The 12238-nt window shown below is 43.4% G+C and overlaps 1 protein-coding gene across 2 annotated transcripts in view; it reads right to left on the reverse strand.

Moving 5' to 3' along the window:
• The window catches only part of TDP2 (tyrosyl-DNA phosphodiesterase 2), a 594646-nt gene that overhangs the window by 134941 nt on the left and 447467 nt on the right, over positions 1-12238 (reverse strand). The window lies entirely within an intron of this gene.

The raw sequence follows: 12238 nt of genomic DNA on the forward strand, positions 1-12238 counted from the left end.
TAGTGAGACCAAAGGGCAGAGCTCAGAATTGGTAGTGACTGGCTCCCAACCGGAAGCGTAGATGTCTCCTGGATCGCCTGTCCATTTTTATATGGTAGGACGGATCCTGAAGATCGACTGAGCACATCCAATTGTCTTTTCCCAGAAAGGGGAGTATAAACTGCAGTGTCACCATCCAGAACTTTGATTTCTTTAAGGACTTGTTCAGTGTACTGAGATCCAAGATGGGTCTCCAGTCCCCTGTTTTTTTTAAACTAAAAAGAACCTTGAGTAAGTTCCAAATCCGGTTTGGTCTGTGGGGACTTCTTGGATGACTTTTCCTTAGCAACTTCTGTATCTCTAAAGTTGCTTGATCCCTTTGACAGGGTGGAATGTCTGGGACTGATCTTGTTTTTTGGGGTGGGGAAGGGTATGTTGTATCCACTGGATATTACTGACTGTACCCATATGTCTTGAGTGATATTTAGACAGGCTTTTGGGTACAGTGATAGTCTGCTCCTGATTGCCTCCAGAGGTAGACAGGCGGGCCTCCTTTCAGGAGTGCTGGAAAGGCCCGCCAGAGAACGTATCTCTGTCACCCTGGCTTTGTGGACTCCCTTTGCTGCGAGGTCGGTGTCTTCCATTGTTATTTCCCCCTCTGCCTCTGGGGGAAGGTTCACCACGTGCGTCTGGCGAAGCTCTTTGAGATTTGTGGAACCACATTTTCCCACCCTTTTGGCCTTTGGGATAAGGCCTGGTGGTGGTGGTGGTGGGGGTGGGGGTGGGGGGAACGTACTGCCAAGGCAGACAAAGTTTTGCCTTCTTGTTCACACCTGGTCAGAGTCTCTTTAACCTTAGGCCTGAACAAGGACGAGCTGTCAAAAGGGGCGTTAGTGAAGGAAGACTTGAAGGGCTCAGCAAACTCGCAAAGGCTGCCTCCTCAGGGCAATTCCTGTACCAGCTGCCATACTCATACCATCAGCTGCATAAGAAATGAGATGCAAAGAGGAGTTGACTATTGAATTTAAGGTAGCAAGCTGGGCAGTCACCTTGTCTGGAACCCCTCCAGCTGTGGAACCTTGTAGGGTATCTTCCAGCTCCTTCAGGAGATCCCTCTGAAGTTTGGTAAAATAGGTCAGATAGTTCAGTGATCTAAGTGTAAAGGCCGCTGACAAAAAAATCCACTTCCCATACTTGTCCATTGTTTGAGACTCCTTATTCGGAGGATGGACAGATTAAATCTCAGCTAACTCCTTTTTGGTGGCCGCTGCCACCACAATACCATCTACTGGGACACCTTTGGTTAAAAAGTCTTTGTCTGAAGGAGCCGTTATAAATTTGTTGGGCCTCCTCGGAACAGGTTCCATGGATTCTGGAGAGCCCCACACTTTCGACTAATAATGTTGAGGAGCTGGTCAAAGGGCAGAGACACCCAAGAGGTGGAGGGTCGAGAAAGAAATGTCTCCAGGTATACGGACTCATCTTCAGAAGGGGTGAGGGTCTTCCAGCCACCTCTCTGCTTCAGGATCTCTAGGATGTCTGAGAAGGAGACATCCTCAGAGGGTGACTGTGGCAACCCTTCTGAAACATCCAAGTCCGTATCTGGAGTGACTGACTCCTCAGGGGAGTCTAGCTGTTCACTCTTACATGTTCTCTTCCAAGGACTTCCCCAGAGGGATCCTCTGGGGAGGTTTTGAAAGAGAGGGTCTCACCCAATGGGGCGTCCTGGAGCATTGGTTCTCTACACCTGGGGGGAGGGATGGTAAAGAGGCAGACACCAGCAGTTTTGGGGGAACAGTGCTAGGATCTGTGAGTGCAGCCATCGAGGGTGACTGCACACTCCTCATCACCTCGAAGACCCCAAGACCTGGGTCTGAAGAGCAGGAAACTCTTTCGCACCAAGGAGGTGGGCTCTGAGGAAGATGTAGGCACTGAGCTAACCCGCGCTGATGACCCGAGAGGTAGATTCAGATCCGACAGTGGTCTGATATGACTCTCCTCCCCAGACCCAACGGGGGAGTGTTGGCTCCCAGACCCTTCGATCGAATATGGTACCGAAGAGGTCAGAGCAGAAGTCGGGACCGAAAACCCTGGGGTGAGTCTCGGACCTGACAGTTCCACCACAAATACATCCAAGCACTCTGACTCTGAAACCATTCGGGTCGGAGGAGGAATAGAAGACGGGTCAGAAACAGAAGTTGGTTCCAATTCCTTTTGGGCTGGACTTGAAAGGACATTGGCTAGAGCCTGAGTCCAAAGCAACCTCTTGACCACTCACTCCACGTCATCATCAGACAGACTCCTGGATGATCACGAGGATGGGGCCAAGGATTTTATACTGACAGCCACAGACTGTAAGATGGGTGACTGGGGGACCGAGGGGACCGGCTCCGTATACGACTCCTAATCGGTTCCGACAAAACTCGTGGAACCGAAGGAGCAGTCTTTTCGGGCCCGAAAGACTTTGGGTCTGAAGTCAAATCCTTTGATAGCTTCTTAGCTGGCTCAGTAGCAGGAGCCGACGAAGAAGCTCTTTTAGTAGACTTGTCCGATTTTGGTGACTGGGATGATTTTGAAGAGGTCTGGTTACCTTCTAGAGCCTCAGCAAACGGAAGCAATCCCTTAATCATCAATTTGTTTCTATGTTCCTGCAGTACCCTGGAACTGAAACCATGACAGATTGAACATGAGTCTTGCAGGTGCACTGCACTTAAACAGTAGACACAACTAGTGTGCTGCCCGTCAGTTAAGGACATTTTCTAAGCACAGGAGTCGCACTTTTTGAAGCCTGATTGCTTCACTTCTTTGCCTTCCTTGGACATAGTAACAACAAACACAGCAACAACAAAGAATACTGCCCAGGAACTAGGTAAGAGATAGAGATAACAATGCTAGCAAAAAAAACTATATAGCTATCAAGTACCACACTAAAACAAAAAGGTAATTAAATAACTTCTACTCTACTTTTTTTTAATTTTTTTTTTTTAACACTCAAGCAGGGAAGAGAAAATGGCTAAAGGAGAGGTCTCTAACTAAAACGACGATCCTCTCTAGCCAGAGGAGTCATCTCTAACTTAAATGATGAAACCTCTTAGGAAGGGGTAGAAGGAAGGAAAGAGTTGCCTCTAATTTAAATGGACAGAAGGAGAAAGAAAGACAAACCCTCTAACTTAAATGGGTTTGTTAAAGCTTTAAAAGACAGGACAGGGAGTTGTAGGCCTAGTGAAAGCGACGGACAGCCACAACAAACACAAGCAAGAAAGCTTATGAATTCACCACAGTGAAACCTAAATCATAATCAATTAGCAACACACAACAATACATAACCAAAATATTTTGAAATAAACTAATAATGTCCAAAAGAGAATTTAATTTAGCCTGAGCCTAGTGAGAAGCACACGATCTAGTTTAGTGGTAAACAGATCTGGGTCATCTTCCCTAAGCATGATGGGATAGGGGATAGCCTCCAGCCAGTGGAAGCTCTCGAGCTTTAGTATTAGGCCGAATTGGAACCAATGCTCGGTTCTGAACCCAACCAGCAAGAATGAAGGCAAGATAGGACAACATAACATTGAGGCTTCTGAGCTGTAGGAGTCTGAGTAGACTTAGCGGGAGGAGTCCTTCTAGCACCCTTTTTACCTTTGGGTATAGGGTGAAACTGTCTACAAATAAAGGCAGACTTGGTAGGATAATTCCTTTAAAATTTGAAAACAGAGGGAAAAAAAAACATGCTTTAATTCCTGCACAGCCTTACCCTTTTCCTGAAGGGACTTAAAAAGCTCAGCAGTTGCAGAACCAAAGAGATTTTTATTGTCAAGAGGAGCATCCATTAACAGGGCCTTAATATCATCAGGCAGAGCCTGAAGGCGTAGCTAAGAATACCTCCGCAACACAGATCTAAAGGCAGCAGCTCTAGAAAATGCATCAGGCTGCATCATAACTACATTTAAAGGAATGGCAAGACACTTGAGAAGAGGACCCCAACAAAGAGAGAGCCAAAGTCTTCCCTTCAGAATCAGGAGGGTCTGAAATAACCTGAAAAGCCCGAGAGAGAGGGGCCAAAACATACCTGGTCATATGGGTCTGGTAATTCACAGCCCTACATGCCAGCTTAGCAGCACTGTACATCTTCTTTCACAATCTTTACATAGTTATGCTGTCCTGGTCAGAGAGAAGCAGCTGAAGAGAAGATAAAAGCTTGGGAGGGCTTATCAGAAGAAACAGAAATAACAGAAGGATCAGCAAAGGGACACTTGTAAATAAAGTTACAATTATCAGGCACCTTATAAAACCTATCCTTTTGTTTTAGTAGCAGGGGGTCGGGAATCAGGAGCCTGAAAAGCTGGAGAAAAAGTGTCTAACAAGGCAGCAAGAACAGGAAGAACAGCACAGAGTTTAGGAAACTCCATTTGAAGGAGGTCATAATACCTCTTCTGAACATCAGAAATCTGGGTACAGTCCCATTTGAGAAAATTCCATCATACAGCAAAGGTATCCCCAAAGGAAATCTTCTCAAAGGGAGAATCCGGTCTAAGAGTACTCTTCCTCAGAACCACAGTTCAAAGGAGCGGGAATCTGGGAGTAATCAGAACCTGCTTCCCCATCAGAAGACTCCTACTCCCTAGGCCTCTTAAGGGGAGTAGAGGACCAAGGGGGGCAGGAGTTAAAAATCCCTGAGGGGGCTTCAAAGCCATAAGACCATTAAACAGACCATATTTGAAATCCTGCCATTCACGTTGATGATCTTTAGCAGCTGGGGAAATATGCTTAATTTTCTTCTTTTTCAAAGGAATGTCTGCTTTAAACATCTTAGGCAGTTCAGACCCCTTCCGACACTATTAGCATAGTGGGAACCTCTTCCCTAACAAGAATCTAAGGAACACCGCTAGGCCCTACAGTAATCAGCCACGGTTCCCCCAGAACATCCGAAACGGATGTCTGCAGAACCTCTGAGGACATGTGAGAAGCCGGATCCATACCAGCCTATGAAGCCGTAGTGGTAGAGGAATCTAACTGAAGAACTGTGTTATCCTCCAGGCTTTCACCGGCCTTGAGAGAGATGTCTGGTGGAAGAGGTACAACAGAAAAATCTGACCAAGCTTTCTTAGCCTCCTTCTTCATGGAGGTCTGACCCTTGGGCTGGGATGATTCTGTCATCATACTCTTAGCCAACAATTTAAGACATTGGTTCTCTAGGTAAATAGCTAAAGAGGAGATACAACTATGTGAAGTTTTAGGGACAAACGCGTGACAAACAGGACAAGATGCATGGTAGTGAGAAGCACCCAAGTAAAACAAACACTACTTGTGATGGTCCTTATGGGGAATCTGTCTCCCACACTGGCATTTCCCCTTTCTGAATGACATGTAATCCATCAACCACAAAAAAAAAATAACATATGAAAAATCCTAACAAGACACTTATCTGAAAAAGGCTTGGGAACCAGCAGACAAAAGAGCATTCAGACTAACGATCAGAGATGGCGTTCAGACTGGCGGCAAAGAAGCTTTGAGGAAGATATGTCCATACGTCACCTTTAAGCCCTATGTCATGTGTGGGAAGCATACGTTTGATGTATGATGTCCCTATTATAATCTATGGCTTTGGTATACTGACCGGATGTTGGTCTACCCTTGGCAGGGGATCCCTACTATAAAAAATACTGCAACAGTGATATGGAAGGACATCCATAGTACTGACTAACCTGATGGTGATGGTCACCACAGGGCTTAAGCCCAACAAGAAGACTAGAGGACTACCTCTCCAGGACAAAGATCAACCATGACAAGGGCAAGCACCTGGGAATGATTATGTTACCTACTCCAACCCACACCCAAGAAGGAACTAGAGGGAAGAGGGAAGGAAATGTTATTGCAACCGTAAATATACTCAAACATCCACAACTACAGTGGATATAAAAAGTTTACACACCCCTGTTAAAATGCCAAGTTTTTGTGATATAAAAAAATGAGGCCACAGTAAATCATTTCAAAACTTTTCCCACCTTTAATGTGACTATAACCTGTACAATTCAATTGAAAAACAAACAAATCTGTTAGGGGAAAAAATATAAAAAAATAAAAAACGCACAATACACTGGTTGCATAAGTGTGCACACCCTTAAACTAATACTTTATTGAAAAACCTTTTGATTTAATTACAACATTCAGTTTTCTTGGGTAGGAGTCTATCAGCGTGGCACATCTTGACTTGGTAATATTTGCCCACTCTTCCTTGCAAAAGTGCACCAAATCTGTTAGATTGCAAGGGCATCTCTTGTGCACAGCCCTCTTCAGGTCATCCCACAGATTTTCTATTGGATTTATGTCTGGGCTCTACTGGGCCACTCCAAAACTTTAATTTTCTTCTGGTGAAACCATTATTTTGTTGATTTGGATGTATGCTTGGGGTCACTGTCATGTTGAAACGTGAATTTCCTCTTCATCTTCAGCTTTCTAGCAGGTGCCTGAAGGTTTTGGGCCAAAAGTGACTGGATTTGGAACTGTTCATAATTCCCTCCACTTTGACTAAAGCCCCAGTTCCAGCTGAAGAAAAGCAACCCCTAAGCATGGTACTCCCATCACCCTGCTTCACCGTGGGGATGGTGTTCTTTTGGTGATGCGAAGTGCTGTTTTTTCGCTAAACGTACCTTTTGAAATTGTGGACAAAATGTTCAACCTTGGTCTCATCAGACCATAAAACATTTTCCCATATGCTTTTGGGAGACTTGATGTATTGTTTTACAAATTTTAGCCGGGCCTGGATATTCTTCTGTGTAAGAAAAGGCTTCCGTCTTGCAAACCTACCCCGCAGTCCAGACATATGGAGAATACGGGAGAGTGTGATCACGTGTAGTACACAACCAGTATTTGCCAGAAATTCCTGCAGCTCCTTCAGTGTTGCTGCAGGTCTCTTGGCAGCCTCCCTGACCAGTTTTCGTCTTGTCTTTTCTTAAATTTTGGAGGGACATCCAGTTCTTTGCAACATCACTGTTGTCCCATATTTTCTCCACTTTTTGATGACTGTCTTCATTGTGTTCCATGGTATATCCAATGCTGTGCAAATTTTTTGTACCCTTCTCCTGACTCGTACCTTTTGACAATGAGATCCCTTTGATACTTTCTAAGCTCTCTGTGAACCATGGCTTTTGCTGTAGCAGGCAACTGAGCAAATGTCAGGACAGCTCAACTTTATTTGGGGTTAATCAGAGTCTCTAATTGATGGCACGTGTGTACCCAAGAAGAATGAATACTGTAATTAAATCAAAAGGTTCTTCAACAAAGTATTAGTTTAAGGGTGTGCACACACAACAAAGTATTAGTTTAAGGGTGTGCACACTTATGTAACCAGCGTACTGTATGTTTTTTTTTATTTTTTTATATTTTTTCCCCTAACAGATTTGTTTGTTTTTCAACTGAATTGCACAGGTTATAGGTCACATTAAAGGTGGGAAAAGTTTTGAAATTATATACTGTGGTCTCATTTTTTTATATCACAAAAACCTAGCATTTTAACAGGGGTGTGTAAACTTTTTACATCCACTGTATATTACGTTTCTATTTAACTGCATTATGTTCTTCATGTTTCAAATTGCAGTAATGAAAACTGCAGTTTCTAAAAAAAATATAGACTAGTGGGTGGCTGGTCCTGAGAGGCAGTGGACTGTAGGAGGCCTGAAGGCTGGCTTAGGCAAACTTTGCTCTTGATCTATAAGACATGCTCAGATTACAATACTTGAAGAAAATGATGACAGATTTATGTAGCTGCTTTCCAAGATGGCATGAGTGGTGCCGCCTTTAAGGAATGTACTGGGGTTGAAGTGGTCCTATTGAAGTGGACTCTAACCTGCTCAGGACCGACTTGTCAAGATGAGTATAACGGAAGTAAACACAATCAATGTGTTAGCCATTTTGAAACAGTCTGTTTGGAAACAGCCCCCCCCCCCCTTTTTTTTTTTTTTACAAAAGAACTGAAAATTTGTTGAGATTCTAATTTCTTTTGTTCTATCCTAGCAATACCTCAATTGCCTAGTGTGTGCGATTCTTTTCCTTTAGTGTTGGGAAGCTGGACATTTTTTAAGTAGGTGGCTAGCCTGATTTAGATCGCTCTGTTACCACATTAGACACAAAGGTAGCATTGCTATGCATTGTGACCCTATCCTTAAGGAAGTAAATAACAGCTATTTCCACATCAAGGCTTGTAATTCGGAAATTCTTTTAATAGAAGTTACCACCACTGGTAAACTAGTTTTCTATGTGAAATATGTTAGTTGAGCAAAAACAGATGGCTCAAAAGGAGGTACGGTAACTTTCTTTAAAATACAGCAGAAGTCCCACAGTGGAGCTACCCTTTTCTGGGTGGTCTCAAATGCAGGCCCTCTTAAGGAACTGCTTCGCTGGGAGTAAGGAGTAGAGAGAGGGATCCCATGGCAGACTGTCTGAAAATGCTGACCACCACCCTGATCTGTAAAGGTCTGACATGTAATCAAGTGGTCTTCCTCCTCTTTCTGACCCTGCTTCTGACACCAAAAGGGGAATTTTGCATATTTCTGTTGTATTTGGCTTTCTAGCCTCCATTAGTACATGTTAAAATGTCCTCTGAAAATAAGTGTCTAATGGGTACAAGTGCTAAATTATCCAAGTTGTCAACCCTAGAGTCTTCAGGCCAGGGTATACAAGCAACAACTGAATATAACAGAAAAAGGTCCACATGGCAAGGCAACAAAACAAGTTTTGTTTTCATCATGCTTAATGACATAGAACTGGTATTAACTGGAAGAACAGCATTTTTTTTACCTTTTCTCCTTGATCTTCTGTATTACCCTGGGGATTACCCACACAGCTTATGGAGAAGGCATCTGTTATTCAGTCTTGTACTGTAAGGGTCTTTGTGCAAAACAAATTAAGCTATTTAGTGGAGAAACAAAAACATCTACTTCTGATACATTTCACCTGTAAACTAGATCCACATAAATGTATCTGTTCAGTGTTCATCAGTGTAAATTGAATGTTTAGTCAGCCTGCCAATGAGTTTTCCTGAGATGGGACAGAATGTGAAGTTCCCACAGGGTCATACCGGTCTCCTGTGCATGATTCCATGCTTGCATAGGTAGTCTGTCTAACCAGAAAGAGCAAGTTCCCCTCCAGCTTGCTCTTGTATTACATCGATATTGTATTGTCTGTTATGATGTGTAAAGTTGCTGACTGCCTAAATGGGCTTGAAAGCCGTTACTGCCCAACTTACTGCAATTATTTACTTGATGATGTCTTTTTTTTCTCAGGTTGCAGTCCCATGCTCCCTGGATCCTTAGTTCTCTTGAGACAGTACACCCCAGGCTGTGTCCGTGGAAATGGTGGTGAGCATCTGGTCTGAAGGACAGACCCTAACTGAACTGCTGCAGAATTCACCACATTAGCTTAATACAGGGTAGTAGGGAGACAGGGCACTGCAGAGACTGTGTATGCTAGCTCCATCTGTTTCTCAAGTGCAACTGAAGCTTTCTCATCTGCATCCCTGCAAAGGGTATCATGAGGATGGAAGGTGACACAAAGCCAAGACTCCTAGAACGTCCCTTAAAGAAATTCAGTTCAGTTGTTTTCATGACTGAAAGTAATTTACTAGGAATAGCACCTTGTCTGAAGGAAGGGAAGCTCTGCAGTACTCTTGTGTTTAACAGTGCTCACTGCAGAAAGATGATTTATATCAGGTGAGACTGACAGTTTTCAGAGAGAGAGGCCTAAATTTTGAAAGCAAGCCAAACAGAACTGGTAGGCTTTTTGGTGTCTTACATGGTTGTTGCCTAGATCAGGCAGTTATCTAGACAAGGATCCATATGAATGCTCTTGGTTCTGAAAAAGACAACTGCTGGAACCAAGTACTTTGTGAACACCATTACTGCAGAAAACACAAAGGGCAACTAGTTGAGCTGTTAATGGGATTTTCCTGCTTCAAATATAAGACACCTTCTGTAGTCTCTGGCTTTGGGGTTATGTCGGTGGGCATCCTTAAGATCTACTGTGTTCATCTGTGCTTGTGGAAAAAGCCGCTGAAGAAGACCTTGCAAGGTTTACATTTTGAACTTTGCAATTTTTAGGAACTTGTTTAGCCTCAACACATCTAGAATTGGTTCCCAAGGTTTGTCTTTCGTTGGGACTAGGAAAAGTGCTGAATAGAAGCCTGTGCCTTCTCATTTTGGTACTGTCTCCACAGCCTCCTTCCTGCAAGAGCAGTTGTTGCATAACAGGCTGAGCCAACTGTCTTAGATATGTTGGTATGAGGCAGAGACCTGACAAATGTGGTTTCTTTATGAAGTACTGTTTGTATCTTTGTTTTAAAATATTTACTATTCATTTGTTTTCTGTGATGGCATCTCGCTGTTTGAAAAACAGGTCTAGCCAGCCTCGCACCCTTACTGTGCAACAGTCAGGTTGGGGATTGGATGAGATAAGGCTTCTAGGGTGTATTGAACTTTTATAGCTGTTCTCTGCCTGAGTACTGGCTTTGAAAGCACCCATCCTTTTCCTTCTGGTTACCTAGCTATTTTTACTTACAATAAGCTTTCTAACATTTTTGTTTGCTTTTTATCTAGCTTTGGTGGAAAGCCTAGCTCTTGGATGGTTCATTTCTGCTGTACTTTGAAGCAGGAGATAGGAAAAAAAAACTTCTTGCCTGACCAAACACAGTCTTACTCTTTCCCTCCAACTTTTTAAATATCTTCTCTGTAGATGGTCCAAACAGAAGCTTCTTATATGATTAGGCTTTAAAGAGTTCTGCCTTCAAACGGTCTGGCTGGGTGAGTCCTTAGCCAAGTATGTCCACTGACCCTGTAGCTACTGCCCTATGTGATGCAGTCACAATATCATAGCCACATTTTATGGAGTGTGTGCTCATCTGCGAAAGTACAGGTGTGCTAGGAACTTATTATATTGAAGAAGCTCGAGTAATTTCACTACTGAAGTCTTCACTACTGTGATACCTTGCCATGCAAATACGTCATCGTCAGTCAATCTTCCAAGCTCCCCCTCTCTGCCTCCAGGACCCGAGCTGAAACCCTGCTTCTGGTTCCAGGATGTCAATACTACAAAGAAACCAGGAAACACTGGAAAGCAGCTCACGTTGGCCCGCTGTGTTGAGGAGCTCAATAAGACCAAAAAACAGACCACTAATATAATAGAAATTCACAATGCCTTAAATCCACCAAGGCAACAATGTAAAAATAATAATTTAAGACATTGTGAATTTTTACTATAGTAGTGGGTCTGTTTTTTGGTCTTATTGAGCTCCTCAGCACAGCGGGACAATGTAAGCTGCTTTCTTGTGTTTCCTGGTTTCTTTGCTGCACAGATACAAGCTACTGGATTGCCAGTAGTACAAAGGGTGTATCAGCCAATGTCATCTTAAGATTTTTCTTGCCCAATCAGAACTGTAGATAAAGCCTCCTAGTCGTGGAGCACGGTGGACCAGGCAGTGACTCCAGCATTGGCCAAGGCCGACCCAAGGTGCCCAGTCTGTAAAGCCCAGTGAGGACTACCAAAACAGGGAAAAATGCCTGATTTTATATTGATGAAGTGGGTTGAGGAGATAGGGGCACCACCCCAATCCAAGGATAAGGCGTCAGAAAAGAAGGAGTGAAGTTGAAGGGAATATGGACTGCAACAGTGAAATACTCAAAACATCAGTAATTATGTAAGTTCCTAAGGCAACTGTACTATGTCACTTGTAGTAATCACTGTTGTAGTCTTCACTATTAAGAAGATAACCAAACTAGTGAAAGATACAGTAGGATTGGCCAGTTATTTGGAGATCAGTCCCTGCAGCATACCCCTAGCTCTGGATGCAGCCTCTAAGCTGTAGTGCTTAGAATAACTGTGTATAGAGGACCAAGTTGCTGCTTCTAAGATGGGTCTCCTAAGGAAAGCTGTGGTGGTAGCTAACGATCTAGTAGAGCATGCTTTAATGTGTCCTGGTAACAATTTCCCATAGTGCTGGTATCAAAAGTTAATACAGTTCCCAGCCACTTCGAGAAGGATTGGTTGTTTGCAGTTTTTTTCTTCCTTCCCTTTTGCAAAGCTGACAGATAGCTGATCAGATTTTCTGAAATCCTTTGCTCTACCCAAGTAGTCTTAGCTACCTATGTGCATCCAGGAAATGCAAAGTTCTTTCTCCTGAAATCCATCTGTGGATTTAGGCAAAACATTGGAAGTTAGATGGTCTGATTTAGGGACAATTCAGTAACCATGTTAGACATAAAAGAAGGAT

Source organism: Protopterus annectens, chromosome 3.part0 (genome assembly GCF_019279795.1).
Source record: "Protopterus annectens isolate FY-2018-M chromosome 3.part0, PAN1.0, whole genome shotgun sequence".
NCBI classification, from domain to species: Eukaryota; Metazoa; Chordata; order Ceratodontiformes; family Protopteridae; genus Protopterus; species Protopterus annectens.